Source organism: Macrotis lagotis, chromosome 3 (assembly GCF_037893015.1).
Source record: "Macrotis lagotis isolate mMagLag1 chromosome 3, bilby.v1.9.chrom.fasta, whole genome shotgun sequence".
NCBI classification, from domain to species: domain Eukaryota; kingdom Metazoa; phylum Chordata; class Mammalia; order Peramelemorphia; family Peramelidae; genus Macrotis; species Macrotis lagotis.
In genome coordinates, this window is record NC_133660.1 from 171,803,323 (window position 1) to 171,812,744 (window position 9,422).

At 32.5% G+C, this 9,422-nt stretch overlaps 1 pseudogene; it reads left to right on the forward strand.

The window, feature by feature from the left end:
• The first annotated feature begins 2,711 nt into the window (after nucleotides 1-2,711).
• LOC141519250 (myelin-associated neurite-outgrowth inhibitor-like) lies at nucleotides 2,712-3,293 on the forward strand (annotated as a pseudogene).
• Nucleotides 3,294-9,422: the final 6,129 nt, after the last annotated feature.

Sequence of the window (9,422 nt, forward strand, 5' to 3'; positions counted from 1 at the left end):
ATTCCTATTCTGCTAGTTTTACCTAGTCTTCAAATTCTGTTAAGGCTTGCCAAATCTACTTTTCCAGAATCTCACATCTATTTTCTCCAGTTGTAAACTGAATACTCTAATTCAGGTGCTGATCAACTCTCTCTCTCTCTCTCTCTCTCTCCTCTCTCTCTCTCTCTCTCTCTCAAATTTTTAAAGGTTTTGTAATTTGTCTCTTTATATCCAATCATTCCCTCTCAAATACACCCATCACATTCTCTGAATTATTTCTAAAGCATAGGTCTCACCATTGTGATCTTTTGCTCAAGAATTTTCAGTAGTTGGTTTTCACTACTGGAATAAAATTGCACTCTTTAGCAATTAAAGATCTTCTTAGTCTGATTATAACTTTAATTTTCTGCCTTATTTCTCCTCTTCATAGTGCTAAATTTGCCTGTTTGTGTTCTATGAACATGAAAATGTCCATCCTGTGTCTGCATCATTTAACACAAGTTATGTTAACTGGACGTTTTCCTTTCCTCTTGAAATGCCCATTAGGAGTTCCTTGGACTAGTGGGATAAGAAGTCTTACTCCCAACTACCCTCCTAAATCAAAACAAAACAAGAAAAAGAACAAGATTTGAGTCTTTTGATTTCATCATTATAAAAAGTTTCTAGTGAGGCGACTACATCTATTAATACAAATGAGTTATTGGAGAGATTTCTGGAACATGAAGAGGTTTAATAATTTTCCCAGGTTTTTCACTGCCAGAAATCCTCCATGACAAGAACATGCAATTTAAAGGAGGAAAATAACTTATACCTATCCTGTATCAATGGAGAAGAAATTTCCAAATGATTCAGAAGGAGAATAAACAGAATATCAAAGATTATAGTTTTACTTGAAAAGTTGCAAAAGAATGATAGAAGGTTTTCCAAAGCAAAAATGTTTCAAATGAGAACTAGAAGTTGGGAGTTACTAAAGAGATAAATGTGGTTCCTCAGAGATTTCATCAATCAAATGAAGTTTTAAAAATAAATGTGTAGATTAGGAAAGCAAGGGTAAATTACTTAAAATAAGTCTAAAAGAAAGATACAATGTTCTTAACTCTAGTCTCAGATTGAGTTGCCTTTTGAAATGAATAAAAAGGGAAATGAAGGGATAATTTGAGCTTGTATTGGGAAAAAGAGATTAATGAAAGAAAGATTGCCTGTATTTAGAGTTGGGGACAATAATATTGACTGAAGGAGCATCAGAAGAATTTCTTGATTTCTATTTTGTCTCTGCTTTCTTCATGGAACAGGATGATTTTTACTAAATATGGGTACTAAAATTCATGTGAGTTTACCATTATTACATGGGAAAGAAATAAATCCCATGGAAGTAGTAGATTTTACAGGGGATATTGTAGAATTATCTCAGTGATCTTTGAATAAATGTAGAAAATAGGGTTGGAGGTAAGGTATTTAAAAGAAGAAAGATCATTCAAACATTATTCTATTGAGGCCAAATGCTGTTATGGAATAAGTCTTGTCTCTGGAAAATCAATTATTATCCCTGATGCTTCACAGACTTGGACGATATATTTTGCCTCTATAGGTCTCAGTTTTCTCAATTTTTAAAATGAGGCATTAGATAGATAGCTTCTCTGATCTCTTCCAATTCTTGATCTATGGATTCAATGAGTTTGAGTTTTATTTTCAACAATATTCTGGATTGCATATTAACACATACTAGGGAAAATTATTAGTTGTTCAGGAAATTCATGCTAGTTTTTAAAAAATAGTTTGGAATTTTAAAAAGTAGTTTGCTTTAGGAAGATAAATAGAAAAAGATAGGTAAAGAATAATTTAAACATAAAGGAGATTTTTTTAGTGGACTGAAAACTCCAAATATAAAACACATATCTGAATATATTATCTAACATTTCATGTATAAATAAAGATTTTGTGGACTTATACATATTTAAATAGTAGTCAAAAATCTTATAAAAATTTAGGTTGCAAAATATCAAAGAAACTAGTAAAAATTATAGAACTTATAATTCAGTTACTTTGCCCTCATCAAAATACATCTGGAAATTGTATTAAGTTCCAGACACCACAGTTTTTGGAATAGCACTAAAAACTTGTAGTAATCAACCAGGAAATAAAAACTAAGAACTTGAAAGAATTCATATTCATGGTATATCTTTAACAGTAAAGGAAATAGGATGTTTCAAAATTTGACAGAGGACAAGGAGCTACATAACCGCCATCACAAATTCTCATGTAAACAAATATCTAGCATTCTTTTAATGGAATCTGAAGGGCAAAACTAGTACCAATATGGAAAAGTTATAGAGAGGGATATTTTCAATTTAATAAATATTTGTGAAATACCCTTTCTGTCCAGGGACACTGAACTAGGTGCTTGAATACAAAGGTAAAAATAAAACATAACTTGTTATAATTTAACACTAGTCAACAAATAAAATTTGTATAAGATGAATATATGTTCAAAGTAGGGAGTGAAAGATACCACTGAGCAGATGAAGAATAAGTTCTAGTATTATTTGATCAGGGAGGGGGAGAATGAAATGAAGAAACAAAACTGTAAAGTGGTCCAAAGATATGATCAAGAATATTCTCTTATAGGCCACCCAATACTTCACCTTAGCTGCAGAGATACAGGGAGAGCCTCTGCAGTGGCCAACAAGATAGCCATTCTACCTGTCCAGTCATCGCTACTCATTCTTGGAATCATGAATCCTGTTTATAGCCCTGTATCTCCAGGGGTTCCTTATGGAGATGCCAAAGGAATTGGCTATCTATTTGACTTCTCAATGGGCTAAGCCAGGGCTGCTCCTGTCTATTCCCCCAATATGTACCCTGGAGCAAATCCTACTTTCCAAACAGTTTATACACCTAGAACACCATATAAAGTGCCATGTTCACTCACCAGTGGGAGAGTGCCACCTTATTAATCATCACTCAACCCCTTATCAGACTGTAGTGTTCCCAGTTTGAAGTGCTTATGCTCAGCAGAATCAATTTTCACAGCAAGGTGCTTACTACAAAGAATCTTTATATGCAGCAACATATCACTATTTCATCACACCATTGTTGTACAACCAAATGGAATATCAGCAACTATGCATTCTGCTCCTGCCCTCCTCCAATAGGACAATGGTATGACTATAGGAATAATTGCTGGGACCAACATGGCATTGTCAGTAGGTACTTCGTTAACTATCCATTGCCCTACTTCAGGAGTCCCTCATCCAGATACTACACCAACATATTATTACCCAGGAACACCAGCTTGTGGTTACATGTCAACATAGCAACAATCATCTTATCAAATGTTTGGAGATGAGAGATATGCAATCAAACTTCCAGGGTGGAGCCAAGATGGTGGTGTGAAGCTACATGCTCAAGTTTCTCCTTTCCAAAGATAAATGAAGATAAATGAAGCCTCTGCACTGACTTTAAAGTTATAGATACCACCCAGAAAAAGAAAAAATCCAAAGATGTTTTCAAAGGTAGAAATCATGATCTTCAGGGGGAAGTCTTTCTCTTGGCGGGGGGGGGGGGGGGGGGGGAGTAAAGTCCAAGAGTCAGGAGAACAGGGGAAACCAGTAGGAGTTCTTAGCCACAGTATAACATAGGTCCTGACAGCTTGACAATAATATAGGTCCTGGCAGCTAGACAGCAAGCCAGCAGGGAGCATCACAACCCTAAATAAAGTCTGAACCTTGGGAATATTGGGTCAAAAGGCAGGTCTAGGTTAGGAACAAACCATTGCAAAGGCAAGTCCCAGCATAAAATCTTGGATCTATACCACCTATATCCCAGGAGCAGAATTACAACAACTAAGATTAGCAAAAAAAGCTGAGGACTCACCTTAGAAAATTGCTTTTCAGATAAAGATGATAGCAATGCCATGTCAGAATAAGAAATTAGTGAAAAATTATTCACAGGAGAAGTCTCAAAAGAGTCTATGTATTAGACTCAAATTCAAAGTTCATAGAAGAATTTAAAAAAAATAAAAAGCAAAGAAGATAGGGAAGAAGAAATATAGAAAAAAGAAATGAGAGTCATGCAGGAAAATTATGAAAATTTGACCAAAGATATCAGCTCCTTAAAAGCAAAAATAACCAACTGGAAAAGGAAGCACAAAAGTTAATTGGAGACAATAAAACCATAAAAATTAGAATTGAACAAATAGAAACTAATGAATCTACAAGATTACAATATTCCATCAAACAAAAAAAAGGTGAAAAAATTTGAAGAAAATATAAAGTACCTTTTAAGAAAAACAAACTACCTGGAAAATAGATCCAGAAGAGATAATTTATTAATCATCAGACTATCAGAAAGCCTAGATCAAAAAAAGAACCTAGAAAACATCATCTAAGCAATTATCAAGGAAAACTGTCCAAATTTACTAGTACAAGAAATCAATATAGCCATTTGAAAAAAATACACAGAATTCTATAGAAAGAGTCCCCAGGTTGAAAACTTGAAGGGATGTTATAGCCAAATCCCAAACTCTCAAAGGAGAAAATTCTGTGAGTAGCTAAAAAGAAATAAATTTAAATACAAAGGTAACACAATCAGCACACAAAGGATATATCAGCCTCAACACAGAGGGAACAGAGGACCTGAAATATCAAGGTCAAAGGACCTGGTGGCAACTAAGAATATTTTACCCTGGAAAATTCAGAGTAGACTAAAAAATTCAGGGGAAATAGAGGACATCCAAAATTTCCTGACAAAAAGACTAGAACTGATCAGAGAATTCAATAACCAAATACAAGACTCAAGAGATGCATAAAAATATAAATACAAAGATAAATAAAACAAAACAAATTTTAGTCAATACCATTGATACAACCCTACAAAGGAAGATATAACACATAATTCTTGAGAATTCGGTATCTTTTTTTTTTTAGGGATTTTTTCAAGGCAAATGGGGTTAAGTGGCTTGCCAAATGCCCCACAACTAGGCAATTATTAAGTGTCTGAGGGCAGATTTGAACTCAGGTACTCCTGACCTCCAGGGCCAGTGCTCTGTCCACTGAGCCACCTAGCCACCCCTGAATTCCATATCTTCTTAAAAGGAACCATAAGTAATGAAGCTATGTCATTATTAAACACATATGCACTTAGTGGTATGGCATCCACATTTTTAGAGGAAAGCCTAAGTGAATTACAAGGAGACATAGACAACAAAACTTTAATAATGGGGGACCTCAAGCTCCCTCTCCCAAAACTAGCTAAATCTAATGACAAAACAGACAAGAAGGAAGTTAAGAAGGAGAATGAAATCTTAGAATACTTAGGTTGATAGACCTCTGGAAAAAACTTAATGGGGCTACAAAAGAACATACTGGTTTTTTTGGTAGTACATGGCACATATAACAAAATTGACCATGTCCTAGGGCATAAAAACCTTATAATCAAATGCAGAAAGACAAAAATAAAAAATGCAGACTTCTCAGATTATAAAGCAAAAAATACATGTAATAAAGGGTCATAGAAAATTAAACCAAAAACTAATTGGAAATTAAATAACAATTTTAAATAATGAGGGGATGAAACAGCAATCAGAGAAATAATGAATATCATATCCAAGAAAATGATAATAATGAGACATCATACTAAAATTTATGGGATGTAGCCAAGGAAGTGTTGAGGGGAAACTTTATATCTCTAAATGCTTATATGAATAAAATAGAGCAAAAGGAGATGAATGAATTTGGTATGTGGATGAAAAAGCTAAGGAAAAAAGCAACACTCTCCAATTAAATGTCAAATTAGAAATTATGAAAATCAAGGGAGAGATTAATAAAACTGAAAGCAAGAAAACAATTGTTCTAATAAAACTAAGAGTTGGTTTTATGAAAAATCCTGTAAAATAGATAAACTTTTGGTTAATCTGATTTAAAAAAGATAACCCAATTCTCAGTATCAAGAATGAAAAATATGAACTAACCACCAAATGAGGAGGAAATTAAAGAGATTATTTGGAATTACTTTTCCAAATGCTATGCCAATAACTTTGATAACCTGAATGAATGGATGAATCTTTACAAAAAATTACAAACTGTCCAGATTAACAGAAGATGAAACAACATACTTAAATAATCCCAGTCAGTAAAAAGAAAGTGAAGAAACCATCAATAAACTTCCTAAGAAAAAATCTCTCATCTAGATGAATTTATAAGTGAATTCTACCAAACATTTAATGAACAATGAATTCCTATTCTAACATAAACTATTTTAAAAATAGGAGAAACAATACTATCCCAATTCAGATAAAGAAAAAGAAAACAAAAGAAAAAATTCTTTCAGAATCTGATGAACACTTAATAAAAATTATCTCTTATGTATCTCTTTCCCTTAATCCTAATTTCTCATACCAAAAATGATTAATTTGAAAATATGTTAATTAAAAATATGTTGGTACAATATTTACCTATTTTGCCACTGAGGAGAAGAAGGTGGGAAAGGAGAGTGGAAAGAAATTTTGTACCTTAAGAATATACATATGCATATGGATGAATGCTGAAAAAGTTTTAACAACCTGTATTTGGAAAAATAAAATATCAATTTAAAAAGAAAGCATTCTGCCAAATTCCTTTAATAACACCAACATGGTGCTGATACCTAAACCAGGAAGAATCTATCCAGACAAAATTATAGACCTATCTTTCTAGTGAACGTTGATGAAAAAATCTTAAACAAAATTTTAGCAATGAGATTACAGCAAGTTATTACTATTTTAATATACCAGAAAAGGTAAGAATTATTTCAGGTAGGCAGGAATGGTTCAGTATTATGAAAACACACAATATTATTGAACATATCAATATGAAAACCAACCAAAATCATATGATTATTTAAATAGATGCTGCAAAGATCTTTGATAAAATACAACATCCATTCCTATTAAAAATACTAGAAAGTTTAGGAATACATGAAGTTTTTCTGAAAATAATTAGTACATATATATATATATATACATATATATATCATAAATTTTTTATGTAATGGGAATAAATTTGCAGCATTTCCAATAAGAATGGGGGTGAAACAAGGATATCTATTATTTTTATTACTATTCAATATAGTATTAGAAATGTTAACTTTAGCAATAAGAGAAGAAAAAGAAATTGAAGGAATCAAAATTGGCAACGAGGAAGCAAAGCTTTCATTCTTTGCAGATGATATGATCATATACTTAAAGAACCTCAGAAAATCATCTAAAAAACTCCCTGAAAAAAATAACAAATTCAGAAAAGTAGTAGGATATAAAATTAACCCAAAGTAATCATCAGTATTTCTATATGTGAACAACAAACTCCAAGAGCAAAAGATAGAAAGAGAAATTCGATTTAAAGTAACTGCGGACAGCATTAAATATTTGACAATCTACCTCAAGGCAAACCCACAAACTGTATGAACATGATTATAAAACACTTCTCATCCAAATAAAGTGAGATCTCAATAATTCAAAAAATGTCATTTGCTTATCTTTAGGTTGACCTATAAAATAAAAATGACAATTCCACTCAAATTAGGTGCCATACCATTCAAACTACCAAATAATTATTTTACCAAGCTAGAATAAAATTAGTAACAAAATTCATCTGGAGCAACAAAAAATCAGGAATAGCAAGGGAACTGAGGAAAAAATAGAAAGGAAGGTGGCCTAGTTCTACCAGATCTAAAACTATACTATTAAGCAGCAGTCATCAAAACTGTCTGGTATTGGTTAAGAAACAGATTAATAGATTAGTGGATTAGGATAGATTCAAACATAACAGCAGTAAATGACAACAAAAATTTTCTGTTTAGTAAAACAAAATACATCAGCTTCTGGGATAAGAATTCACTATTTGACAAAAATTGTTGGGTAAACTGAAAAACAGTATGACAAAAACTAGGCATAGGCCCACATCGCATACCCTATATCAAAATAAGGTGAAAATGGCTATGGATTTTGACAGAAAGGGAGAAAACAAAGATAAATGAATAGACCAAAAAAACAATCTATCACATCTAAGGAAAAAGGACAAATCTATGACCAAATAAGAAATGGAGAGTACATTATAATTTGCAAAATGAATAATTTTGACAATATTAAATTAAAAAGTTATTGCACCAATAAAATCAATGCTGCCAAAATCAGAAAAAGAGGAGAAAGTTGTGAAACAATCTTACAACTAGGAGTTGTGATAAAGGTCTCATTTCTAAAATAAATAGAGAACTGTATCACATTTATGTTTGCAAGTCATTCCCCAATTGAAGTCAAAGAATATAAATACACATTTTTCAAATGAAGACATTAAAGCTATATATGAAAAAATGTTCCAATGCAAATTAAAACAACTATGTGGTATCACCTCATACCTATCAGATTGACTAAAATGACAGAAAGGAAAAAATGATCAATATTGGAGAGGTTGTAGATGGAGTGGGACATTGATGCATTGCTGGTAGAGTTGTGAACTATTCTGGAGAGCAATATAGAACCATGCCCAAAGAGCAAGAAAACAGTTCATACCTTTGATCCAGCAATTCCAATTCTAGATCTATATTACCATCAAAAATGGGGAAAAGCCACACATGTTCAAAAATAATCATAAATTTTTTTGTAGTGGCAAAGAATTGGAAATTGAGGGGGTGCCCTTCAATCAGGCATTGGGAATTTTTGAATAAGTTTATGGTCAGAAAATATTAGGGAATTCTATTGTTCTTGAAGAAACCATAAATGAATTGGACTCTAGAGATGCATGAAATGAATTACAGGAATCTGATGCTGAGCAAAGGGAGCAGAACCAAGAGAACATTAATAACAGCATAGTGAGGATGATCAACCTTGATGAATGCAGCTGCTTTCAGCAGTTTCAGAGAGCTAGGACAACCCTATTAGAGTGGCTATGGCCAATGCTATCCCCATCCAGAGGGAAGAAAAACAAAATAAAACAAAGCAATACGAACAAAAAAGCAAAAATACTTCAGATTCATTCATGTAAAATAGTATCTCTTATGTATTTTCCTCCCTTAATTCTAATTTCTCATACCAAAAATGACTAATAATTAAATATGTTTAACACAAATGAGTATGTATAATGTTAATCTGATTGTTCACTGCTGTGGGGCAGGAATGGGGGAATGTGAAGGAAGGGTGGAAGGAAATTTTGTAATGTAGAAATACACATGTGTATATGGATGAATGTTTAAAATAAACTTTAATAACATGTGTTTGGAAAAAATAAAATATCAATATAAAAGAGAGATATCATGTAATTAACATGTGGGTACCAAAATGCCTCAAGTCTGCAACCAGGACTTTTTTTCTTCTGAATATTTTCAACACTATTAAATTCACATCATTGAAGATTTCCAGTGCTCCTATCTTACATCTTGGAACTCCAATTGTTAGATGCCAAGTTTTGTGGACT